Genomic DNA, 27,381 nt, shown 5'->3' with positions numbered 1-27,381 from the left:
TGTGTGTGTGTGTGTGTGTGTGTACACACAAATGTAAATATATGTGTGTGTATATATACACATACACAAAGAGGTTTATTATGAGGAATTGACTCTGTCTATATGTTCTTTTTTTTAAAGTTTATTTTTTAATTTATTTTGAGAGAGAGCACGAGCAGGGGAGGGGCAGAGAGAAAATCCCAGGCAGGCTCCATGCAGAGCCCGATGTGGGGCTGGATCCCATGAACCATGAGATCCTGACCTGAGCTGAAGTCAAGAGTTGGAGGCTTAAGCAACTGAACCACCCAGGTGCCCCTTGTTCTCTCTCTCTCTCTCTCTCTCTCTCTGTCTCCCTCTCCCTCTGTCTCTCTTTCTCCCTCTCTCTCCACCTATCTACATTTATAGGCAGAGAGACCAAATATACAAACACACACACACACACACACACACACACACACACACACAATTGGGTCTGTGTCTCTGGAGAACGCCGACCAATACAACAAACCGATGTTTTGTGTTATCATCAGGGAGACCCCGTAGCAGAGATGGAAACACGGTCACTCCTCTTGGCATGGAGGTGGGTTTGTAGTCTAGATCTGGTAACAAACATCTAGGTTTTGGGAAACATTCCTGGAAGATGGAGCTATATTTTCAAAAGCATGGCAAGGCATGATTTGCTTAAGAAAAGCCAGACAGTTCACGGTGCCCAGATCCTAGTTTCGGCACGAGGACAAGCGATTCAGCAGGAGGGAGTGTAGGGAGAGGAAGGTCCAAAAGCTTTGGCTGATGGGCTCTGGGAACAGTAAGTAGCTAAAGAAGGCTCTAGAGCAGAGGACCCACATATCCGAAGGCACATTGTAGGAAGGACCCCTGGCTGCAGGGAGAAAGGACTAGAGAGGGTGGGGCAGGGAACAGGGAGCAGCATTAGGAATCTGCCACCATAATCCCAGGGAGCCAGAAGCAGCCCCTGGATTCAGCCCCAGGTGTGGGGATGGAGGGATGCGGGCACCCTGAGGGATGCTTAGAGGCGACGGTAGCAGGGCATGGTGGTGGTTGGATATGGAGGGAGTGAGAGAATTCTAAGGTTTCCGGCCTGAATGACCAGGAGGGTGGTAGCCATGTGACAATCAGTTATCATAGTAAAGCACCTTGTTTGAATGTTTTATGAAATAAATCAGAAAGATGTTGTTGTAAGTTATTTTCACGCCCCTCCTGTATCTCTACCCCTTTGAAATGTATCTTTGGGTGGCTCAGTCGGTTAAACATCTGACTCTGGCTTAAGTCATGATCTCACGGTGTGGTTTGTGAGTTCAAGCCCTCGCTGCTGTCGGTGCAGAACCTGCTTCGGATCCTCTCTCCCTGTCTCTCTCTGCCCCTCCCCCGCTTGTTCTCCTCTCTCTCTCAAAATAAATAAATACACTTAAAAAAAAAAAAAAAAAGAAATGTATCTTTGCAGCTCCTGCCATCAGAAGAGGGAGTCTCATTTCCCTACCCCTGGAATCCGGACTGGCCTGTGACTTGCTTTGGCCCAGAGAATGGTGGACGGGTTGGCGTGCCAGGTCTGAGACTGGGCCTCAAGGGGCCGTGGGGGCTGGGGTGCTCTGTCAGAGCCCTGTCCTGCCCTCATGTAAACGAGGCTAGCCTGCTGGATGATAAGAGCCTTGGGAAACTGACATGAACCACCCCCTGTGAGCACCTGCGAGCTGACCCACATCTGACTGAGGTCCCCAAGTGGGCCCAGCCATGAGGAGCGGACAGGTTAGCCCGGGTCCTAACGTTCTCAGACTATTTAATTTATGGAATCGGTCGGTGTATACTTTTCCAGAAAATTCATTTTGCCCCTCTGATGACCTTAATGCTCACCCCTGCCACACAATGGGGTTGCGCCCTATTTGAAGACACGTAGGGTGACAGTCTTGGTGTGGCTGGGACTTTACTGCTGTGGGCACCGAGAGTCCCACATCCTGGGAAACCCTTCCGCCTCGTAGAGAGCGGGACCGTGGGTCGCCCCGCACACGATCACCCACCGGCTTCTGACCGTGGCTGGCTTTGCGGTTGTGTGTTTGATAGACGGTGAACCTGAGATCCAGTAAGTCTGAAATGGCCGCTTGGATCGCCCAGCTGGAAGGCAGCCGGGAGAGGAGCTGAATCAACGCAGCCCGATGCTAATACCTGAGCCTGTTCTCCTGCACCTGCTGTGTCGGGGGTGGTGATGCCAGCCCCTTACGACTGGGCCTTGGACGTGAGGGCCTCTGCCCCAGACACACTCGGGCAGCCCTTCTTCGCTTGGGTCCTTTTTCAAACACAGTCTTCGAGGTCTGACACCAGGAGAGAAGAACTCGCAGCTTGTTTGGTAGCTCGCTGCACGGAGAGAGGCCACTCGGGCCACTGCCAGCCCGGACCCCGCGCTCTGAGGCCACAATCGCTGCCACCTCAGCTCCGGAAACGGCAACACAGATGAGAAAGAACCCGCAGAATCCAGAAGACGACGAGGTAGGGAAGGGGAAGGGCCAGGAATAGAGAACTGGTTTCGTCTCTTTCAGGAACCTTGTTGATTCTTTATCGTGAACTCTTTGTTTAAAAAGAAAATCCATTTTTCACCCATTCAGAATCCCAAGCTGCCGAAAATTTCCTCCCGTGATGAGACGCATTCAGAACAAAAACGTGCAGCCTGATTTGTCTTTCCCTGAAATCAAAGGCACTGTTCTAAAGAGACTGCGTTTGCCACACAAAGGTAGCAGATGTTTGTCGAGATTTAGCCACACAAGCATTCGCTCGTTCAGTCTTGGGAGCGTTTCGGTTTTTGAAAAGAGGAACAGTTTTGTGTCATTCCGCGATGCTCGGAAGCTTCTGGAACTGGCGCTCAGGTGGGGTGTGGACCAGGGTGGGTTTGCTCCGGAAGGCTCTGCAGGGTGGAATGGGGCAGGACGAGTCATACCATCAAGTGCTCACTGAGCGCCCAGTGTCTACCCAGCTGCAGGTGCAAGGACCTGAGGGCGACATGACCTTAATTCTTGCCTGCAAAGAGTTTCCAAGACTTCCTAGACTCACGGGTGTAGAAAGCCGGTTCTAGAGCTGCACTAGCTTTTAACTTCCCCCAACAGATTTCCCTTCCCTCCTTCCATCCTCTCCCAGATTTCTCTCCATCCCTCATTCCTGGGAGGTAACCAGTCACAGAGACCTGCATGTTCTATCCCCCCAAATGGAATTCAACATCCATCCTTGTTCCCATTTGCAATGCAGATTCAGTCCCTTCTCCTCACTCCCATCCACAGGAAACACCCTGGGCACACCTCCCACGCTGTGTCCCAACGATCTGTTCACTGGTCACACCCGGAACTGCTGGAGATTAGGTTCACCTTGACTTTCTCAGTAGCCAGCACAGGGCCTGGCAACTTCCTGGGGCTCATCAGTAGGCACGAGTGGATGAGGAAGTAAGAGTAAATAATGGCAGAGTCCTTCACCTCCTCCCACCAAGCCCTTCACAGCCCTCTGTCTCTGTTCACACAGCCTTCTTTCTTTCTTTCTTTCTTTCTTTCTTTCTTTCTTTCTTTCTTTTAAATTTAACATGCCAACTCCTATTCATCCTTCAACACCCAGTGCCCATGGTACCTCCTTCAGGAAGTCGACCTGACGCCTTCAGCCTGTGAGGCTTACTCATTTCTCCCTCTGTGCTTCCACAGCATCTCGTGCTTGTGCCCATCGGAATAAATACTTTAATGACGATTGTCTCTGATTCCTTGTTTGTCCCTGCCAGGGCCAGCAAGTAGACTTAGTTTCACAGCTCTGTTCTGCCTGCTGTTGCTGCCTGAAGCAGCGTCGAGTGGATGCTGAGGGTGCTTTTTCATCATTATATTCATATACATGTACGTATATAATATTTATATTTTATACACTACATATAATTTTTCGGCGTATGGGAGGGAGCAGGCCCATTTCCTCAGCAGAAGTAAATCCAAAGAACATGTCACAGATGACACAAGGCGATGAGGCAGACAGGTACACATGGGCCAGGCTGCCGGCTGGTGCGGCTTCTAGAACATTAAGCCTGGTCGGTGCAGAGAGACTGAGGATGACTGATCCCAAGACCCGTGTGGGGAAGGTGTGTGACGCTCCCCCTTAGCTTCCGTTCTGTTGCCTGTGCTAGACGGTTGACAAGAGAGGAAGGACGTTCTCTTGGTTCTTAGCTGACTCCACGCCAGGCAGACGCTAGGCACTGGACCATTAACTCTGATAGTTATGGGAGTGGACGTTAGGGTTGGAAATATTGGGTTAGAACCCCTGCTCTGTTACCTCGAGTTGGATGACTTGGGGCACGTCACTTGCTTAGCTTCTCAAAGCCCCGATTTCCTTGAAAGGAAAAGGAGCTTCATGCTAAAAGTCAGCCTTTGTAGACTCCCTGATAGGTGCCAGGTTGTGCGCTTTGTAGTATCTAATCTTCACTGCTATGACGAGGTAGGTGGCATTGCTGCCCCCGTGTTACAGGTGAGAAACCGAGGCTCAGAATGCTTGGGTAACACGTCCAAGGTCACTTGGCTGGGAAGGCTCCAGGTCTGGGTGGAAAACCCAGACAGCCTGCCTTCACATCCAATACTCTTAGCCATGACCCTCATTTAAAAAAAAAAAAAAAAAGTTTACTTATTTTCAGAGAGAGAGAGAGAGAGAGCACAAGCAGGGGAGAGGCAGAGAAGGAGAGAGGGAGAATCCCAAGCAGGCTCTGCAATGTGTGCATGGAGCCTGACGCAAGGCTCAAGACCCATGAGATCATGACCTGCGGGGAAATCAACAGGCAGATGCTTAACCAACTGAGCCACCGAGGTACCCCCGTCACGACCCTCATTAATTGCTCTCTGATAAAGATTTTTGTTAAGTTTTGCACGAGTTAATTTTTAAAACGGGGCTCTAAATGCTTCGTCAGTGATAGCTTTTCACAATACTTTCAGAAAACTTTACTGAGTATGCAAAATGGACAGATTTACATCCCAAGAAAAAACAAAAAGGGCTCTCAGAATTTTGAACCCAAAATATTTCAGTTGTAACGAGGACTTGTTTTTATACTATAAACATCAAGGAAGAAAAAGATCAACTTCTTCTAAAAGAAGGTGAAAATCAGCTGTGTCGAGGCTTCTCCTTTGCTTTCTAAAAATGGAGGAGTCCTTCCAAGGTTTCGAAGGAAGAAGATCAGAATGTAAGAATTTTGAAGACTTCTTCGTACCAGGAATGGGCAGACCTTCTTTAGGGCCCAGGGACTTGACTAGACTTAGAACAGAGGTGTAACACAAATCAACGGTGAGAAAATGGGAATGGGAAATTCTGGTATTAAAGGACATGGGGTTCTTTCTTTTTGAAACGTAGACCCCAGAATCAGATATCTGGGCTGTGGATTACACTGTGGTGTCTGTGAACTCTCAATACTTCTTTCTGCTACTCTCTTCTGCTTCTGCAACGTCCCTGACACCAAGAAATGTATGTCCCTATTACTTGTGTCTTTTCCTTAATCTGGGTTGTAGCATTTAATTTGGGAAAATAGGGATTAGGAGGCCCAGAGTGGTTAGTGGACCAGCCCAGTCCCATAACTGTTGAGGGGTGGTGTGGGATTCCTCCTGGGCTCTCCCAGACACGGCTTCTGCCTGACCGTGGAGGACACCACCCCAGAGCAGCGTTGGGACAGACCCAGCCCCCTGCACCTGTGTGGCCATTTTGTCGGGCTACCTGGGTTTTCTGAGGTTTGGGGGCTCAGGAGGCCCCTGCCCCCTCTCCAGCGCTTCCTTCTGGACAAAAGTGTGTCTGCCAGTCGTGACTCCAGGGTCCCAGCTAAGGTTGCACTGCAGAGCAGGGGCTGAGGCTCCTGGGCCATGCCTGGGCCCAGAACCTTTCTGCCAGGCACTTTCTTTACGGAAGTCCCTCAGATCCTTGGTCAGAAAACCAAGGGTGAGCAAGCCTTCCTCTTTCAAGATAGCCCTCTCCGCTGCCCAGAAGGCCAAGACAGAGGGAAAAACTGTAGCAGAAGGGGCCTGACATGTCACATTCATGGTCCTGGCCTTGCTTTTTTTAGAAAAGGAGCTCTTTCCCATGGTTAGGGGAGAAGTCAGACTTTTTCCGGTTCCTCTTGGGCTGGGCATGAAGCAATCTTCAGGCCTGATGTTGACACCAGGTCACCCCCCCCAGCCCAGACCTTCTCTCTGGGCCTGGCTGCTTGGACTTCTGAACTCTGACCTTGGCAGCAAGAAAATGACCCACTGGCCAGGGGTTCCATGGCAGCAAGAACCGTGCAGGGCCTTAGCAGAGACAGAGCAGAGCGGGACAGCAGCAGAGACCCACATGGGTTGACGTGGCCCCCAACTCCACGGCACGCTGACCGGGAAGCCCCGGACAAGGTACTTAACCTTTCGGCATCTCAGTCTCCCCACCAGGAGGTAGTGGAGAAGTTGCGCTCTGTGCACAAAGGGGTTATTTATAGGAAAAAATGAGAAGATTCTGATGGAGAGCTTGGTGAAAGACTCGGCATATGTTAGACCCTCAGTCGACATCGTTTCCTGTCAAGGTCCTTGAAGCTTGCACCTCAGTCTTTACTTTGAACAGTCACCGGAATGCACAGTACATGGGAGTAAGGATTGTACGCTTCGAGCTGGGGCCTCTGGATCCAATGAGAACTGGGTCCCAGTCAACGTGCCCCGCACTTACCAGTAACAGTGTGAACTTGGGAAAACTCATTCTTTTCTTCGAGCTTGAATTTTCGTCTCCCTTGCTTGGTTCTTGTTAGTGGGTGGTGGTGGGGGTTTGTGCATGTGCTAGGCACATGTAATAACCAATCCCATTATTACAAAGGAATCAAGTCAAATCCCATTCAGTGGATGGCCTGAACCTCTGTGGTTCTGCCCACCATCAAATATGTGAAGGTGGTCAGCCCTCTGGCCTGGTGTGTGTGTGGAGAAAATCTAATGGAAAAGTTAAGGTCAGAGCGGCTTTCTTGGTTTGATCATTCACTTTTTCGCTTTTCTCAGAGCCTGGCACAGTGCCTGGCTTATTCTGGGCCCTCAATACATACTTGTCGAATTAAAGAAGGCTTTATTAATGCTAACAGAGTTTTGTCCCGACAGGGCTGGCCCCATGCTTAGAGGGGCCTTGTGCTGGGGCACCTGGGTGGCTCAGTCGGTTAAGCGTCTGACTCTTGGTTTCAGCTCAGGTCATGATCTCACGGTTCATGAGATCGAGCCCCACATCGGGCTCTATACTGACAGTGCTGAGCCTGCTTGGGATTTTCTCTCTCCCTCTCTCTATGCCCCTCCCTGGCGCGCTCTCTCTCTCTATCTCTCTTAAAAATAAATAAATAAACAGTAAAAAAAAAAAAGAAAAGAAAAAGAAAGGCCCGTGCATGGTTTAATGCTCTCCTGTTGCCATCTTGAAACTCTTAATACTTTTTGAAAAAGGGCTTTTCATTTCCATTTTGCACTCGGCCCCACAAATTATGGAGCAGATCTTGTGTGCAGGCAAAAATACCTAGAAGAAAATCCAAGCTCCTTAGGCTGATTTGCCTGCTCCGTCCTGCGGCCTTGATGAGCTCAGTGGACATGGGCTACCGCGCTTCCTGAACTCGAGCCACCCAGGCCTGTTCCTTTAACAGGTCAAGCACCCAGCCCCTCCCCAGCTCATCCTTTGGTTGGCTCATCATTATTCCTCCACGGAAAGGCCCGCCCTGACCCCCCCTCCCAGCCACTCTCTGTCTTATTAACCTGATTTATACTCTTTATAGCCCCTGATTCTTCTTTCTGAAGTCTACTTGTTTCTTATTTGTTGACTTGTTTATTTTCTGTCTCTTGCAGTAGACTAAGCTCAGCGGATGCAGGCAACAGTCTTCTTGTCTTGTTCCCTACCTTGTTCCCAAAGCATTGCACAGCCCTTGGCATACAGTTGGTACCCAATAAATGCTTATTGACTTAAGAATGCATGGAATTGGCAGCATTGGATTTTCTTTTTTATTATTATTATAATTTTTTTGATTTTTATTTTTCTGTTTTGAGAGAGAGAGCAAGCAGGAGAGGAGCAGAGAGAGAGAGAGAGAGACAGGGAATCCTAAGCAGGGTCCTATGCACTGTCAGTGCAGAGCTTAATGTGGGGCTCGATTCCATGAACCATGAGATGGTGACTTGAGCCGAAATCAAGAGTCAGATGCTTAACCGACTGAGCAGCCCAGGTAGGGATGAGAATAGCCGTGTGGGTCCCCAGCCCCTGCAGTTGAGCAAAGTGGCCACAATTCTCGTATCCTCCTGGCAACAGAGGCTGGGATCCCCGCTCAGGCCCCTGTGATGGGAGTCGACTCTGCACCCGGGGACTTAGAAAGGCATGAGCAGCTGCTGTGAACCAAGAGGTGGGAAATCGGCTTGACTGCAGTGGACACACTGGATCAGAAGCCATTTAATCCAGTGCCCCATTTTGCAGTTGAGAAGATTGAGGCTTAGGGAGAGGAAGAAACTTCTTCTGTGGCCATAACAATAACAGCAAAACTTCCCATCAAACCAAACCAACTAATCAAACAAAAGGAAAAAAACACAGTCGGAAGCAGGTATAGCAAGTACGATAGTAAATGCGTTGATATTTACAAGGCGCGTAGAGCAGTTTCCGGGACAAAGCGCTCTTTCACTGTTCCAGGAAATTTGCAAGACCCTTCCTCGTCTCATTTCATTTAATCCTCCCAGCACCTGTAATATTGTATTCCCATTCTACAGATGAAGAAATGACGGTTCCAGCTGGGGAGTGGAAGAGTTGGGATGTGACCCCGGGCTGGCTGGCTCTGGGGCTGGGTTCTTAAACCTCTTCCCTGGATTGCAGTTATGGGTAGAGCGGGCCTGGCATCTCTGTGCTCTTTCCCAGCACCAGGCAGGGGACTGGCCTGAGTGGGAAATGCCTCTGATTCACATTTGCTCTGCTGGGAAGCCACCTTACTCATTGGCTCATTCATGCTGCAAGTATCCTCTGCCACGCCAGGAACTGCAGACAGATAGGTGAAGCCAGGCTTCCTTTGTGCGTGAGAGCAGCAGGCCCAGGCTGGAGGGCCTGGCGAAAGGGGGGCCACACACTGGAGAGCTAATGGGCACGGGCTAGCCGAGTTTGCTGTTCCTCCTGGAGTCCTCGCCTACCCTACGTGGAGGGGACGGCTGGCCCAAAGGCTGTGAATGGCCGGGATCCCAGATACACCAGGGCAGACCAGGCCTGTTTAGTTCTCCCGTGCAAAGGCCCTTAGGGAGGGCTGTGACCGAGAACTGTGGTAGCTCCAGATGTGTCTGAGGGCTGTGCTCACTCGTGGGCCAGCTGAGCTGTGGAGAGCGCACGAAGCCCCAGTGGGGCCATCCCTGGAAGGCCCCCAAGAGCCTTCAGGAGGGACTCCGGATTCACCTCTCCTACCTTGCAGCCTGGCTGTCCTGCCTGGAGGCTCTGGGCCTGTTCTGCTCCCCACGCCCCGTAAGGAGTGTCCCAAAAAGCTCTGTGGGATTCAGTGTGGGTCTCTCGAGGCGGGTGTTCCCTCTTCTGTCCACAGCAGAGATCCCAACCCTATGACCTCCATCGACCTCCTTTACGTATTCATTCGTGCACTAATACTTTCTTTCGACAAATACTTCCTGAATTTCTCTTGTAGGCTAGCCATTGTGCTGGACGCATCTGAAAATAAATCAGTCATAACTTCCACCCTCACAGAACCCACACTCGAGAGGGCCTGCATAAGTCACAGAACCCACACTCGAGAGGGCCCGCATAAGTAGAATAAAGCAAGGAGGAAAAAATAGTCACACACCTTAAAAGGTGCACAGAAGGAAAGAATGGGGTGATACCCAGGGTTCTTAAAATTTATTTATTTATTTATTTATTTTGAGAAAGAGAGATAGATAGCGAGCAGGGGAGGGAGCAGAGAGCGGGGTGCGGGGCGGGCGGCGGGGTGGGGGGGAAGACAGAGAATCTCAAGCAGGCTCTGCACTGCCAGCGTGGAGCCCGACATGGGGCTCGAACTCACAAATCGTGAGATCATGACCTGAGCCTAGATCAAGAGTCAGATGGTTAACGGACTGAGCCACCCATGCTCCCTGATACCTAGTGGTTATGGAGCTGACTCTTCTCAGCTCACAAGAGACAACTGTTAAAAATCCAGGAGTTTTGTGAGCCGGTGGTTAAACATAGCCACTATGAAACATTACATTGTTGTAAATTTACAATGAATGAATGATGTTAAAAAAGTAAAATGCATCACTTCCTAGTTCCTACACTATTTATCTGTGCGCTTGAAATCATTCACTCTGGTGGTATCCATACAGTGGACAGACCCTCTAATGATGTGTCACTGTGCCTCTCTCCCTGACACCACACTCAGTGACCTCACACTGCTGGCATGACATGGACCGTGATGGGAGTCTTCAACCAAAACTGGCAAAGACAACAAGTTAGGGCTTTTGTTTCTCTTTGAGAGCCGGTTGTTAACCCATTTACCAGCAAGCCACCGGCATCTACAAGAGAGTAACAGAAGAATGGACCTCTGGCAGGGAGGTCAGGGGAGGCGTCTCTAAGGAGCAGGTGTTTCTGCAGAGACCTGAAGGACCGGGAGGTGTCGACCACGTAATCGAGCACATGGAGTTTGGTGTGGAGGGAAGAACAAGGGTGAAGTCCTGAGGCGTGGTTGTTTCTGGGAAGGGAAAGGAGACCCATGGGGGCTGTTCAGGGGTACAGAGAGCTGTGGTGTGGTGAGTGAGGGGAGAGGATGTTGGAAAAGCAGGGAGGGGGCAGACCTGAGGGTGCCAGGGGGGTTGCATTTCATAGGAAGTGCGCGGGGAAGACATAGGAGGGCGTGGCAGGTGTCCCCAGTGTCTGCTCTGATTCTGGGTGCTGCCTGATCCCCACATCCCAGGCATTCTGTGTCTGGCTTTCTTCTGTCCCAGGGCTTTCTCCAGAACTACAGGGCGTGGGGGCAGCAGGAAATGAGTCCTCTTGGGGACCACCTTCAACCAGAGGAGATGGAAATTGGTGGATAAAGTCTCCAACCTCCTGTTTTTCAGATGGGAAATTCTAGGGAGACTTCTGTGCACTTCTCAGAGAGCCTGGTGCACTCCAGCCCCTTTGCCTACCATAACGACCTCAGTAATGTCCCCTCCGGTCAGCGTGGGCCCTTCCTGTCTCCCTCTTTCTGCTCCTTCACGCATGCTTCTGGGGATCAACTCCCGAATCAATTACTGGCATCAAAACCCCTGTCTCAAGCTCTGCTTTTGGGGGTCCCCATACTAAGATGGTGAGCACAGAACGGGTAGATTGGGAATAGGTTGGAGGCACCATTTCTGCCTCCTCAGCTTCCTCTACCAATGCCTGGGGCTCTGGGTTCCTCCTTCAGGGTCCCTCTCCCCGGCCCCAGAATCAGTCCTGATTAGGGACAAGTTAGTCCCTTTGCTGAGGCCTGAGTGTGTCAGCCAGGAGGTAAATCAAACCCAGCACCGTGGTGTGGGGACACTCCAGAGGTCTCTCTGTGTCTCTGCCCAATGCACACCCTTCCATGGTGGCTTGGGGTCAGGCTTCTGATGCAGGTCACTCAAGGGTTAGTGTGGCCCCTGACCTGCTGGAGCCTGTCTTCTCGTGAGGGTGTCCTCATCCTGTCTTCCCATGTGGTTCTGCCAGTCTGCCACCTAGATCTGGTGTTTTGGTGAGCTCTCGGGGTCCCCATGTGGCAGCGTGGCTGGCCCCCAGCACTGACTGTATGCCTGAATTAGCCTGGGCCACATGGACCCCCATCCTGTGGGCTTCTCAGGGCCTCTGTCACGGGCAGAGGCCCACCCCGGGCCAGGTAGGATACTCAGGATTGCCTCTTCCTCAGTTTCCCCAGTTCAGCGTGGGTTATTAGCTCACCTGGCAGGGTAGGTTTCATGACATGCTACTATTGTAGCAAAAGGGTCTGGAACGAAGGAGAGCTGGTTGTCGGCGTTGTGGGTGTCTTGTGTGCTTGAAGTAGCCTCCCATGCACCCCTTTCTGAATCTTTCCCTTCCCGGCCCTCCAAAAGCCATGTCCTTCTAATGCCCCTCCACTTTGCACCGTCGCTCCCTCCACCCCCCGCCTCCCCGCCCAGCACAGGCCCTCCTTCAGGACACAAGTTGCCTGCGGCAGTGGACCCCACTCCTTCTAGAATGTTCTTCCTTGGCCCCCTTCCCAGGAAAGCAGTCTATTCTCCCTCCCTCTCCCCTGGGGGCCTGGCTCCCTTCCCCACCATCAGCCCCTCCTGCTGCTCCCTTCTGAAGCTCTCCAGAACATTCTGACTCATCCTCTGACTCAGGTGGAGTCTATTTCTGTTCCCACGTTCTGCTCCCTGATGGGCTGGAGATCACAGCTGTCACTCCGGGGAGGGAACAGCTGGGTTCCTGTGTGTGTGCTTGTGCATGTGTGCCCATGTGTGCGCGGGGGTCACAGCTCCCCCGGGAAGCTGGGGATGGTGATTGTTATTCCTTCTCCATCTTAAGACAGACAAGGATCCTCCAACCCCCCCAGGTGGGGTGAATGGCGGTGATAGCCTCGCGAAGAGCCTCACCCTGATCTTGACAAGATGATTGTATTATTGAAGATGCTTTTTAGCAAAGAAAGTCCAAGTTGACAACCGCTTCTGGCAAAGTCTGAATCCCAGAATCTGTACATTGGAGAGGTGGCAGAAACCCAGAAGTTGAAGGCAACCGTCCACTTGATACTTTGGGCCTAAAAGAGACCAGGTTGGTTAAGGGCCATGTCTGAAATTAGCCAGCAAGCAAGTGGCTGAACTGGATGTGAATCATAATTAATTCACGCCCTCAGTTGATGTCAGATAGTGTCCTGTCCTCTCTCCTTGTCACTCCCTAGGCAGGAGCCCCCTTCTACTAGATATGGTGGCTAGCAGCCACAGGTGGCTATTAAGCAGTGGAAATGTGGGGAGCCTGAATTGTGAAGTACCCTAAGTGTAAAACGCATGCCAAATTTCAACGATCTAGAATAAAAAATAAGAAAAATCTCATTAATGATTTTTTTTACATTAATTGCAGGTTTGAAATGGTAATATTTTGGATATATTGGACGAAGTAAAATATAATAAAATTAATTTCACCCATTTCCTTTTACTTTTTAAAACGTGCCGACTAGAAAATGTTAAATTCCATGTGTAATTTAAATATGTCACGGCTCAAGTTTGTGGCTCACATTATGTTTCTGCCGAGGCCGATCAGCCCCCTCAGGCCAAATCTGGCCCAGTGCCTGTTTATATAAATAAAGTTTTATTGACACATAACCAGGCTCATCCATTTACATGGTGTCAATGGCCAACTTTGCTTTACAATAGCAGAGTCAAGTATTTGAGACAGAGACTTGTTGACCCTCAAAGCCTAAAATATTTACTCTCCAGCCCTTTAGAGGAAAAGCCTGCTGACTCTTGCACTCGACGATTAATTATGTGGGAACGGGGATTATGAGCTTGACACAGACTAAGTGATTAATGTATTGAGTTGAAGAGATGAATGACTTGGTTAATTTTGGATGGTAACTTTGTTGAAATTCCAGGCAGAGGGAAGAATGTATCGCAAGGCATGGGGCCATCAAGGAGCACGGAGCATGCTGGTGATGGGGGTGTCTGGAGTAGCCCTTTAGAGCAAGTTCGCTGAGTCTTGCTCTAGATGCTTCTATCAGCCTCCTCCTTGGTCCCTTGCCTCGTGTTTTTCTTTCTCAGGCAATCCCTATTTTGCCTACACAAACCCCACCAAATCATTGACTACCTCCAAAGTCTTCAATAGTCTGGCCATTGCTCTCAAGGTGAAGTCGAAATTCCTTAGCACGGCCTTACGGGGCCCTCCCGAGCCACCCTGCCCTCTCCCCTCCTAGGCCCCGGGGCTTCTCCTGCCTAGGCCCCACCCATTCTGGTCTTCCTGCCTTTCTTCATACTCTTCTGCCTGCAAACCTCGCCTTGATCTCTGCAAGTCAAATATCCACCCTTCCAGGCTCAGCTCCAATATTTCTTCCTGGAGACACAATGTGGCGTTTTGCCAGTTTGAGTTTCTTTTAAATAATTGTTACTGTAAGATAAATGATAGGAGGCAGTCAGTTCTCACAGCACGTAGCATTTTTTTTTTTTTTTTTTTTTTTTTTTACTGTAGCATTAATAACTTAAAGCAGGAAATCTCACTTTTTATCCAGTACTTACTATGGAGACCACACTAAGCTCTCCCCACATACTCACTGTCTTTTAAAATTCTCACAACTTTATGAAAGAGGTGCCATTTGACCTCCATTTTACAGATGAGGAAACAGATTCAGAGATGTGATGTAAGAATAGTGAGCGATGACCTTGAGCTTCAAACCCAGGTTGGTTGGGCTCCAAACCCACATCTAAGTTTTGTGCTGGTTCCTGAGGTTACTTCCTACTCAGCCATGCCTGAGCCCCTGGTTCCGCCTGAAAAGACTCTCATCCTGGGTCCTAGAAGTGGTCCTGACTGGGGACAGCTTAGTCCCTGCTCTGAGGCCTGAGTGTGTCAGCCAAGAAGTAAGTCAAATCCAACATCGCAGTGGGGAGAACACTCCAGTTCTCACTGTTTGTTCACTGACTCCCTACCCTTGAGGGTCCAAGGACACAGCGTTAAGGGTAAATGAACTCTGCTTTTTTGGGGGTCTTGACACAAAGGTCACCTCCACCTTGGAAGTCCTCCATGATTGCTCAGACTAAGTTAGATCTTGGATTTGGCTTCTTATAGCACTAGGGTCTTCTCCTTCCTTAACTTTCATCACATCTACAATTTTTTTGCAATGACTCCTCTGTCATTTGTTTCCCCTACGAGACCGTAGCCTCATGAGTGCAGGCACTTTGGTCGTTGTTTCCAGCACTGCTCTGATGCCTGGCACCTGCCAGGAGCCCAGTGAATGTTTGAATGGATGAATGAAATTCTGCTCATTCTCCTCACAGGGAAATCAGCCTCGCTGGTCTCCAAATCCACAGGGAAGCAGAGAAGCGTGTGAGTCTCTGTCCCTCCCCTGCCCCTCCCTGAGTGACTTAGTGTGGAAGACACTGTTATGTGTTGAAAGGAGACTATGAGAGCTGGATGATCACGGGGCTAGTAATGTCTGTGAGCAGAACTCGAGACAGAAAGCCCCTTCCTTGGCCTCAGCCAAAGCAGCCCATCCACCATGTGCCCGTGGAGGCACAGCCTGTGGCCCAACAGGACCCAGCTGAAGGAGAGAAAGGGACAGGTCCCGTGACTCACAGACAGGCCTGTGGTGCAGGCGGGGAGCCAGGCAGACACCCCCTCCCCCCTCCCCCTGCCCCCAGGGAGTGGAGGGAAGCCTGCTGATCAATCACGAGGCAAGCTCCACCAGGCAGGACGATTTGAGGAGGAGTCTGATCCCCAAGCATAGCCAAAGGGCCACAGCCAATTCTCCTCTTGCTGCCGCAGTGGGTGTGGCTTGAGAACTTGGGTTTTCACCTGGTTCAGAGGACACTTGTAGCGGTTGGGATTTTACACATGCTCTGCTCGTCCTTACACATCTCAGGGCTTGGTGGGTGGCTGGGAAGGCCAGTCTGCTCTGGGGTGCCTGAGAATCAGGGTCTCAGAGGCTGCGTCCAGGTGACCAGCTCACTGTGGTTTGCCCGGGGCTGTCCTCTTTTTAAAACTAGAAGTCCCACTGCCCAGGAAACCCCTCATTGTTGGGCAACCCAAGAAATTGGCCACCGTTCCCGAGTGACCCTTGCTCTTAAGTGATTAGCTACAGGTGCACATCACTGGGTGCTGGCCATCTCTTCAGTTTGGCACAAGACTGCAAAATTCTTTGGGGTTCAGGGTTGGGCTGGCACTGGGGACAGGTAGCAGCCTGCTCAGGCCTGTGAATCTGACCAGACCACAGGGATTGGTATGAGCCCTTTTCGATCCAGTGTTAAAACCTTGGGAGTTCCTGCAGGTGTGGGGGCCCCGGGGCGGTCTGTTTCCTGCAGGTGTGGGGGCCCTCCGGGGCGGCTGGTCTACTGGGCTGCGATGTGGCTCCACAGAGCTGGCCTGGTTTTGGGGAGACATGCTCATACAGAGCAGAATAAGCCAGACCTGAGTATACAATGAAAATATAATGTGAGCTATATGTGCAGTTTAAGATTTTCTAGGAGCTATATTAAAAAAAAAAAAAAAAGACACAGATGGGATTAATTTTAGTAATACATTCTATTTAACCCAATTCTCCAAAAATAATTATCATTTTAACATGTGATGATCAATAGAAAATTATTGAGATAATTTACATTAAAAAAAAGAACTTCAGCACATCTCGATTTTGACCAGCCATATTTCAAGTACTCAGTAGCCATAGGGGGCTAGGTTTGGTGGGCACAGATCTAGCCACTTTTATGGCAGATCTTTATTCAGACAGGGCTTATAAGGTCTAAGCAGGTCCATTTTGAGGCGATATTTGGGGTCTTGAATATGAAGATACATCTGTGGATTTCAAAGGCATTGGTTGCCCCAGGGTGACACTGAAGATGTCTGGGGATCCTGTTTGGGGGCTGTAGGTCTTTTGGGGACAGAGTGGTGTTGTCATAGTTCATCTTGGTGGGGCAGCCAGACCACAAGGAGGAATGTCTATGGGTGTGGCCGGGGCAAGGCTCTCTCTTACTCTTGGAGGACTCAGCCCGCAGTCTTGGTGAGCCTTAATTCTCAGGGAGCAAGCCTCAAATGGACCCCGAAGAGGCGCCTGCGGGGAGAGTGGGACTTCTCTTCCCACAGCTCTTTCCACCCCGCAGAGACAGGTTGTGGGCTGCATTTTGCCTCTGGGAGCCCCAGTGCTTCCTAAGAATTGTTTTTGCAAATGTTAATCTCCTTGAGTAGTGTTACCTTGGTTTTTTGAAAGTTGTGGTTCCTTCCCTCAGGAAATGGATATCCCGAATATGCACACACTTTTAAATACAATAGTGGGGGTCCAGAGGCCCCCTGAAGCATTCTTTGCCCTCAAAATTAAGCATTTCCATTTAAGATAAAAAAAAAAATAGTCCTCTTGAGGCACAGAAGTGAGACCTGAGCCTGTTCTGTCGATTACAGGTAAAGTCACTCACATCTACATTAACACTTTTTAAAAATGTTTATTTTTTGAGAGAGAGAGAGAGAGAGAGAGAGAGAAGCAGAAAGAGAGGGAGACACAGAATCTGAAGCAGGTTCCAGGCTCCCAGCTGTCAGCACAGAGCGTGACACAAGGCTTGAACTCACGAAACGAACGGTGAGATCATGCCCTGAGCCAAAAGTTGGATGCTTAACTGACTGCGCCACCCAGTTGCCCCTCTTTTTAACTTTTTTTCCCCACTCTAGGAATGACTAGGGTCGTCTACCTTTGCAGAGCCCTTGCAGAAAAGATGTCCACAGGATACTAGAGCAGGACAGCTCTTTAAGACAACGTGCTTTATACTCGAAGCATCTTCTTTCTCATAAACCGTCTATGAGACAATGTGCTTTGGAACTCAAAGAAGCATCTCTTTTCACATAACCAATTACAGAACTAATTGCAAACTGTTTTTATCTGTTCATTAAGGTAGATATAATTACGGCAACATTTTGTTAAACTAGTTTGAGTGTGTGCTCTAGAGTAATAATTACTACTTCTATTTCTTTGAGATCCTTTCCAATTTGTCTTGGCTTCATCTAAAGCCACCTCCTGTTCTCTCTTGCTCTCTGTTCTTCATCCGAAAGACATGGGCCCCTTGTCCTGCATCCCTGCTGCTTTCCTGGTTACTTTCCACTCATCCTCCCGCAGTCCTCTGAAATCGCGCTTCCTCCAGGAGGCCTCTCTGATGCCCCCGACTGGAGGCGTCTCCTGGGGTACATTCACTCGCTCGCCGTTCCACTTGTGGCATTCAGCCGATATGCACCTGTCACCTGGGCTTCCAACGGCACTGTGGGCTTCACGGAGCCTGGGCTTCATGCCTGTGCCATTTCCTGCTGTGTCCCGAGCACCCCAGACAACGCTTGGCGTATGGTAATGTTCAGTAGACATCACTGGACTGATTCATGGTGGATTTGGACTCACTTTGCTCCTTACGGGCCACCGTAGAGTCTGCTCAGATCTTAGCTGGGTGCAATGTTTGTCCCACCCACCACCTGCTTCCTTTGTTTTGTGAATGCACACTTGCACACACATGCACACAGACACACACACACACACACACACACACACACAGAGGCAATGAGTAGCACCTTTTCAGATCTATTCTTTGTCTTTAGGCCAGAGCTCCTTGGCCCTTGTTAGTAGACATGGCCTCTGAATTGCTCTAAGAGGGAGAAACAGATCTCTGTGCCGCTTCTGAGAGAATGCATTGCCTTCTAGAGGCATCTACCTTCTCAGGGGGCCCTGGGATTATCTGTGCACCCGCCTATCACCTCTGCCTCTGACCAGCCTCTAATCTGGGAGCTCCTTTAGCCCGAATCTCACGGCCTGTGCCCCATTTCTGCAGTTCCTGCTCTGATGTGGGCTGGTGCTCAGACTGGGGAGCCTGAGGCAGGAACCACGCCTCCTTCCCTCCCTCCCTCCGCCCACTCAGAGTCTCAGGTGGGGGGTTCTTTCCTTCCAGGCTCTCTGGGAGAAGACCTCCAGCCACCACACAGCTGTGGGCCCCAGGCCAGGTTGCAGTCCTGGAGGGAGCCCGGCCCCTGGAGCACAGCCCTTGGGAGCAAGCCCAGGGCGGTCAGTGCACAGCTGGCTGTGAGATCCATGCCACGGAGCTGAAGACCTTTGACTGTGGAACTCTGCTTTTGGAACCAGTTTAGACCATGGTGATGTCTTCCCGCGTCCCTGTTCCCAGCCTGTCTCAGCTCTGCTCCTCCCCACCTCAGGTCCTGCACCGGCCTTTGCCCTGAACCTGGCCCCTTCCCAGTGTTCGTGGTCTGCCCCACCTACTGCCCAGACCAATGAGAGACTGGGAGAAGCACGCCGGTAGGGGGTGGGGGTGGAAATACCTTCGCGCCTAAAGTCAGGATAACAGACCCCCCCCTCCCCCGCCCCCTGCCGCGGTGCACCAGGGCAGGCTTCCAGAACTCCATGGGGAGGCTATGCCCGCTGACCTTCCTGCCTGCCTCTTCAGCCTGACTCCTGCTGCCCGCCCATTCTCGGTCTCTGGCACCTTGACTTCAGACCATTCCCCCCACCTGTGGGTCCTGGCCCTGCCCCTTTATTCTCCCACCAGGATATGCAGAGTGTCAGCTAAGACTTTTGGAGTCCACAGACTTGGGTTCGATACCCGTTTGGCCTGGGGCATGTGACTACACCTCTGTTATCTCATCTGTAAAATGGGCTTAATGCTCCCTTTCTAACAGGGTTGCCATGACAATCACAGAGGGCAAAGCGTCTATTTAACACACATATATATATTTAATTTGAGAGACAGAGAATGAGTGAGAGAGCATGAGCAGGAGAAAGGGTCAAGGGAGAGGGAGAGACAGATTCTTTTTATTTTTAAAATATTTTTATTTTATTCTTGAGAGAGAGAGACAGCGCGAGAGCGGGGGAGGGCCAGAGAGAGAGGGAGACACAGACTCTGAAGCAGGCTCCAGGCTCGGAGCTGTCGGTACAGAGCCCGGCGTGGGGCCTGAACCCATGAACCGTGATATCATGACCTGAGCCGAAGTCGGATGCTTAACCGACTGAGCCACCCAGGCGACCCTTAACACACATTTCTGAGCACCCCCTGTGTGACAGGCACTGAGCTGTGTGCTGGGTTAGTGTTAAGACAGAGTCTGGATGGAAGAAGCCCACAGTCTAAAGGCCGAGATAGAAAACTCTTACACATGTTCACAGAGAGAGCCCAGCAAATCAACAGAGCCTTGCGATTCCCCTACATGCTGGATGGTGCTGAGAAGCGAGTGGATGGGAAGCCGCGACACAAGGCACCAAGGTGAGAGCATCCTTAGGCAGGTGGGGAGTGAGGAGCAGGGGCTGGGACTACCCAGAGCCCGGGAGGATGAGAAGAATCCAGGACTGGGGAGACTGGGCCAGGGGGAAGAGTCCAGGGTATCCTGAGCCGGAGGGCTCTGACACTAAGAAATCCTCTGGGGGGTTTATAGATCCTCATGGGGGTCTCTAGGGCCTGGGCATGGTGAGCAAGTTAGATCAGGAATAAGTGAGCATGAGACGAAATATACTGGATCCTGGTTCTCCAGGTGTGGCCCTGGATGGGCAGCCTCTGTGTCACTTGGGAACTTGAAGGAAATGTGCATTCTTGAGCCTCTGAATCAGAAACTCTAGGTTGTGGTGCCTGTAGGGGACCCCGGTGAAGCTCAAGCTGGAGTCTTGGCTGGGCTAAGGGACAGAGTTTGGGTTTCTGCCCACCCCCCCACCCCACCCCAGGGTGGGGGGAACACTATTAGAGGGTTTTAATCAGGGGAAGAGGTGTGGAAGCAGGATGTGATCTGGTTCACTGATGTTAAAGGCTCCTCTGGGGCACCGGGGTGGCTCAGTCCATTAAGCGTCCAACTCTTGGTTTTGGCTCAGGTTGTGTCTTCATGGTTCATGAGTTCTAGTTCTAGTTCTGTGCTGACGGTGCAGAGCCTTCTTGGGATTCTCTCTCCCTCTCTCTTTGCCCCCGCCTTGTTCTCTCTCTCTCTCTCTCTCTCAAAATATAAATAAATAAACTTAACAAAAGTTTTTTAAGGCTCCTCTGGCTGGAAGGTGGGGAAGAGACTGTGGGATCTGGGGCCATCTAAATTGGGCCGGGGATTCGCCTGATGGCTCACGTCTTGCCATGTCCTCTTCCACTTCGGAGGGACATTGAGTGGCCAAGCTGCCCCCTACCCAAAGTCCCTGCCTAGAGCTTCTGCCTGCAGGGATTGTACAGCGTAGGGCCGAGAGGCTGGACCTTGGTTTTGCAAAGACTTGTGTTTGAGCAACTTCCTTGTGGGAAGACTAGGAAATGAAACCCACCAGCCTGTCGCCTGGTCTGCTGGCCAACATTACTGGAAGGGAGAAGGGGGCGCTGTGATCTCTAGGGCTCATGGGGCCAAGGGTGAGCCCTGTGGTTGCCCCTGTGGTTGCCTGCCCTGTGCTTGCTCCCTTCAGAATCTCCATTGTGGGGAGCTGGCAGAGGGAGCCTTGGGGATCCTGGCCCTTCCCACGCCAGCTTGACTCCGAGACCCTAAGTTTGAGACCTGCAGGGGAGTGTCTACCGTTGTCAAGCTCCTGAATCTGTGGTCAAGAAGCCACAGCCTTCACGGTCCCCCCACACCCACTGCCAATGGGCCAATGTCAGCAGACTGTTCAGGTAAAATTGCTTCAATGCTGGGAATGTCAGGTGCAATAGCAGAAATGCTCAGAGAACTCGGGTGAGGCTGGTTAGCCGTCGGGGTGGGCAGAGGGACGGGGTGTGGGCTGGGCTGGGTTTCCCTGGCAGATACTGGCTTTGCTGTGTGGCCTTGCCCTTCACAGCCATCATTTCCTCTTCTGCAAAGTGGGGACAATAGCAGCCACCTTGTTGGCTTTTGGTCAAGACCGATGGAAAATACATCGGCAAGGTGACTGGCAAAGAGCAGGCACAGAGTGAGTGCTTCCCTTTTGTCCAGCTACTGCCATGTTCCCCGTGACGGTTCCTACCGCCGCCTAACAACTCCCCCCTCCCCTTGGACTTAGTGCTTGGGAAATGACCATTTTATTGTTGGGTTGGGAACTGTCACCCAGTCAAGTCTGTGCACCCAGCCCCTATGCAGAGTGACGGGGAGGCTCCTTGCAGCCCCTAAGGATGCTAAGAACCACCAGCTCCTTGTGAGCCTTGGAATGCAACTAACCTTGGCCTGTGACCCCAGGAAGGGGGATAGAGTCTGCTTTCCTGCAGCATGCAGAGGTCGGCTGAGCTGGGGAAGGATGAATAACACCCTCCACGTTCTCTCTCTCCGAGCATTTAAAAAGCAGTAATAAATAGATGAGAGCCTGGGAGGTGTGATTGATTTGTTTTATGAATCACAGAAGAGGCTGTAACTCATGGGAGATTAGGGCTGAAGTGAGTTGTACGGCTCTTGCATTACACGTGGAGATTAATGGCTTATCACACGAGGCCCCACCGTTAACCCGGCTCACCCACAGGGAGTTTAATAGCAGGGCCATACGGGCCGACTTTTAATTCTTGAACAAATGCTCTGGCTGTGTGTGCCGCCCTGATTCTCACGAGTGAGCACCTGCTGGGTTAAAGCTCCAAGAGCTCAGAAGCTGGGGGGCAGCTTCCTTTTTGGGGAGCAGGAGCTAAGGGTTGTACAAGGCTGCCTTGTACTTGGTGGTCCAGGGCCTGTTCTGAGGGCTGTGCTGATTCTCGCTGAAACCTCACGGCACGTGGATGAGGTGGGCGTGACTGGACCGATCCGACGGACGAGGAGCGTGGGCTGGAGGCTGCGTAGCCTCGTGGGGGAGCAGGGGTCCAAATCGCTTGGATCTGGCTCAGAATCCACTGCGAGCTTCCTTTACTGGGTTGCCTGCTGTCTTGTAGTGGCAGTCGCCTCACCTGCATGCAGGTCCTTGGTAAGGTGCTCTCAGGATTAGGGGATTTAGAAGTCAGCCCAGGGGACTGCGGGGGGGAAAAGCAACCACGTATTTCCGAGACAAACCTGGCATGGTGTGGGGGCCTCTGGCGCCCTACCTGGAGTGCAAGGTGCAAGGTGCAGTGCAATGGGCTTGACGGGGTGGTTGAAGAGATCCAGGCTGGAGAAGGACGAAGCTAGGTTTGCGACTCGGCCACCACACAAAGTCCCAGTCTGCGAGCCCTGCGTGGCGCCTGTCACAGAACGCGGCGAGAATTCAGCAGCTGGATGGCGATGCTGGTTGCAGGCTCAGCCCGTGTCTGGAGGACCCGTCCTGACCTGAGAAGCGGCAGCTGCCCGAGGTCCCAACCGAACCTCCAACGGAGGCCGAACCTCCACTCGCACGGCTGGTGGGCACCCGGTGAAGGCCACAGGGAGGCCTTGATATCCCTTGCCTCGGTGTGTTTGTCCATTTTCAGGTCTCCGCTTCTGCCTCTGTTCCTCTGACCCGCACCCCTACTGCCTGAGGGGATTAGAGCTGTCGTCTGGATCTGTCATCACACAAAGACCCAGCTGTTGGCTTGTGTCCAGCCGACTGAGTTAGGTGGAACCCTAAACTTTCTTTCCACCTGCTCCCTGGTCTTCGTACCCGCAGAGATGCCCTCTTCGGATGTTTATGGCCGCCTGTATCCTACCAGAGTTCCTCGCATGGCTTGGAAATCTGTTTTCTGCTGGAACCAACCCAGATTAGTACTCACGAGCTTGGTTCACTAAATCCTGACACTAAAGATAGGGGACATCCCCCTCCAAAGCATGCAGAATCAACATTAGAACAAATTAAGACCCTTCACCTTCTCACAGTGGGAATCGCAATGCTAATAACATTTATCGTCCAAGCTCTTTACGTTTTCACAGGCAACATCCTTCCACAGAATGTGTCCACATCTCCCCTCCTGCCCTGCCTCCCACTTTTCTCACTTTATTTAAAAAAAATTTTTTTTTAATGTTTATTTATTTTTGAGACAGGGAGAGACAGCACGAATGGGGGAGGGTCAGAGAGAGAGGGAGACACAGAATCTGAAACAGGCTCCAGGCTCTGAGCTGTCAGCACAGAGCCTGACGTGGGGCTCGAACCCACGAACTGCAAGATCATGACCTGAGCCGGAGTTGGATGCTTAACCGACTGAACCACCCAGGCGCCCCTCTCGCTTTATTTTTAGATAGCATTTAAAATCTTCTACTTTATAAAATATATATTTGCTTTAATTGACTGCCAGTCTCTCCCTACCCACTAGAATGTAAACTCCACAGGGACAGGGATTTTTTTTTTTTTTTTTTGTCTCATGCATTTATTGTGATAGCCCCCACCCTAGACAGTATCTGACACATAGTAGATACTCAATAAATGTCAGAGGAATTGATTGAATGGGGAAGTGCTCATGCGTGTTCGGAGATACGGGTCTCCCAGATGGCTGTCTCCCACCCCCAGCCTCTGCTGTGTCCTCTCCTGGCTCCATGGGCTTGTTGACCTGACAACCACTCAACTCTGCTCCCTGGATTCTGTCTTGGCCTCTGGCCCAGGCTTTCCAGGAAATCCAAACCCAGCTGTTCTCAGTCTTGACTTTGCTATTCCTTACTGATCTCTATAACTTTGTGGGGCTCTCGCTCCTCTGTGTGGCAGATACACAAATGGCCAGTCATGTTGGGTCTGTTGTCAATCCTGTGGCCACATAGCAGGTCCTTAGTTGGGTGTCAGTCAACAAACGCCTACCGTACAGAGTCATAAATCTAGAGCCACATGGCTTGGGTTCAAGTTCTAGTTCTGCCACGTATTAGCTCCATGGGCAAGCATTTGAACCTCAGTTTTGTTTTGTTTTTTTCATCAGTAAAAATGGACTTAATGATACTTGTTTGGAGACTTCAGTGAGATTGAGTTTGAAAAGCAAAATGATTTTGGCACATAGTAAGTGCTCATTAAATATGAGGTATTATCATTACTAGTAAGTTAGGCACCGGGCTTGTTTTAGGGGTGACAGAGATGAATGAGACACAGCTTATGGCTGCAAAGGACTCATATTCCAGAGGGAAGGGCTGATAAATTACCAGAAAATTATAGTATAATGTGTTTGAGGCTGTGAGGGTAGAAACTGTGGTACCACTCAGGAGGGCTAACTAGCCCAGCCAGGGTCAAGGATAGGAAACCACAGAAGACCTCCCCGGATATGTAATACCTGAGTGAATATGACTTCGGCAGGTTGAAAGTATGTGTATTAGTTATTGATTGCTGTGTAACAGGTTAACCCAAACTTAGAGACCTACAACCCACACATTCATTATGTCACAGTTTCTGTGGGTCAGGAGTCAGGGCACGGATCACCTGAGTCCTGTGCTCAGGGTGCCATCAGGGTGTTGGTTGGTTCTTAGGTTTCATTTGAGGGCTCAGCCGGCAGGAGAATACCCTTCCAGTTTCAGTCATGTGGATGTTGGCAGGATTTGATTCCTCCTGGACTGTCGGACTCGGGGTCTCTCTTCCTCACTGGCTGTTGGTCACAGAGGGGTCCCTCCGTTCCTTCTTCACAACATGGAAGCTGGCTTCCACCAGAACATGAAAGCAAGAAAGGGTGAATGAGACCGTCTTTTTATAACCTAATCTCAGAAGTGACATCCCCTCATGTTTCCCAGGAGAAGCAACTTACTTGGTCTAGCCCACACTCAAAGGAAGAGTCACAAAGGGAAAAGATCCGAAGGCAGGTCTTAGAATCCGCTGACCACCGTGGGGAAGTTTCTGACGGGAACAGGAAACTTCGTGCAACGGTACAGAGCAGAGGAGCGTGGTGTGCTTGGGAGAAGGCAGGTGGCTTGTGGGGAACAGTCCATGGGAAAATGATGGTGGCATCTCGGCTATGACCCGCACATTTCTCCACGTCCTTAGAGCTTCTTCTTATGGGTTCTATCCCCTTGACCCCAATTTTGTCTTAGCTGACCCATGGTTGAATACTCTCACTGTTCTCGCCAGCCCCCTCTGGAACCCTTGTCGGCGGCCACTGTGTGCGAGGCAGGTCCCTGCTGGACAGAGATTGAGAGGGGGTGGGGACAAAGGTGAATCAGATGAGGGCAGGGCAGACCCGTCACACCCCGTGGGTCAGTCAGAGATGTTAATAAGACAGTTAACATTTATAGAGCACTCGCCATGTGTCGGGCCCTATCTTGAGAATTTTATAAACCGTGTCTCATCTAATTCTCACCCAACCTCCTGGGTTGGCACTGTTACTCTCCCTACAGATGCTGAGAAGCTAGTCTGAGAGGTGACTGCGTTAGTGACTGGCATAGCCAGAGCTCGAACCCAGCAGTCCAGCCCCAGAGCCCAAGCTCTCAGACGCTGGGCTTCCCAGCCACCTGTGCACCCTGTGGACACACGAGTATCTGCGTCTCGATCATCACGTGAATATACTTCTCTTACCGGTCGTCATGCGAATATACACTCATCGAACAGCATGTAAAAACAACAGACAAAGGTCAAATAATAACCAACTGCCTGCAATCCAAAATGGAGAGACAATGTGACCCTGCTTTAAATTATTTTTAATATCTCATTTCTCCAGCTAAGTCATGATGCGGGATCCATTGTCTCCTGCGTGATTGTAGTTCTCCAGAGAGGTGATGGAGTATGGGTCAGTGGCACAGAGCTTGCCGAAATTCTAGCTCTGTTCCTTAGCAGCTCTGTGATTCTGGGTAAGTCAAACTCTTTCTAGCAACACTGTCATTGTGCCAACTGTGTCCCCCCAGATCCCTTTACTGTTTTTTCGTACACACCGGCCGGTAGCCAACACGTATGCCCTCTGGCTGCAGAAGTTGCCCGAGCCTGCGTGCACGGAGAACTGGAGCTGAATGTGACCACTGGCCACAGGGGGTAGATCTTCTGTAGCTGGTCCCCCAATTAGGACAACACTGAGGTGTGACGACGCTGTTGGAGAGATTCCCTGGGGTCTGAGTCAGACTCAGCCTGCAGGGGTCTTCTGCTTCAGTGTGCACCCGTGCTGACCTCGGTGTCTCTCGTTGCTATTTCTTACTACCTGGGGATGCTTTCTTCCTGGGAACGCTTTCAACCAGACAAACCGAAACCGATAGGCATCCTACAAAGTGCCTGGCCAATACTCTTCAAAAATGTCAAGGCTGAGAAAGACCAAGAAAGATTTAGATGACGTTTCCACTTAAAAGAGACTCAAGAGTCGCGATGATTAAATGCAACACATAATCCTGGATGGGATCTTGAACCAGGAAGAATAAATAGCTTATAAAAGACAGTATCGGGATGATCGACAAAATCTTAATATGGGCTGCACGAGTAGTAGCATTGAAACAACGCTAAACTTTGTGTTTTTGATCACTGCACCATGATTATATAAAAGAATGTTCTAGTGTTTAGGACGTACACAGCGAAATATATAGCGGTAAAGGTACACGATGTCTCTAACATTGGCAAGTCTGGATAGAGGGCATATGGGAGCTTCTTACACAATTATTGAAACTTTCCTTTAAGTTTAAAATTGTGTCAGGATGAGAGGATCCTTTGTCTCAGGTCTACTTCTAGGGAACGGAACCTTGGACTCTCTCTGGGCCTCATTTTCCTCAACTGTTAAACAGAATGGGGAGGGGGGTGCGTGCCTGATCAGGCTTAGCGAGGGTTGAAGTTGGGCATCTGAGCCAAGCCTCGTACAGTGAACAGAGACTCTGTCCCCCCTGCCCATTCAGCAGCCACACGTTCTTGAACCCAGGGGTTGGGAGGCCTGCAGAGAGCTCCCAACACATGCTGCAGAGCCCCGAAGCAACACATTGTTCCGCGTTATCTGGGTCCACACTCTCTCACTCGGCTTGGCCTGTGTCTCTGCAGAACCCTTCTCGGTC

General features: G+C 50.8%; 1 long non-coding RNA gene across 1 annotated transcript; it reads left to right on the top strand.

Moving 5' to 3' along the window:
• Nucleotides 1-5,980: 5,980 nt before the first annotated feature.
• LOC132668693 (uncharacterized) lies at nucleotides 5,981-26,950 on the top strand. Its single transcript, XR_009605703.3, has 3 exons — nucleotides 5,981-6,359; nucleotides 19,775-19,871; nucleotides 25,759-26,950. It is a non-coding gene; the product is annotated as an uncharacterized LOC132668693 (long non-coding RNA).
• The last annotated feature ends 431 nt before the right edge of the window (nucleotides 26,951-27,381 follow it).

Source organism: Panthera onca, chromosome A3 (assembly GCF_046562875.1).
Source record: "Panthera onca isolate mPanOnc1 chromosome A3, mPanOnc1 haplotype 2, whole genome shotgun sequence".
In the NCBI taxonomy this organism is placed as follows: Eukaryota; Metazoa; Chordata; class Mammalia; order Carnivora; family Felidae; genus Panthera; species Panthera onca.
Note: the sequence above shows the minus strand (reverse complement) of the source record. Positions and strands in the feature narration are given on the sequence as shown.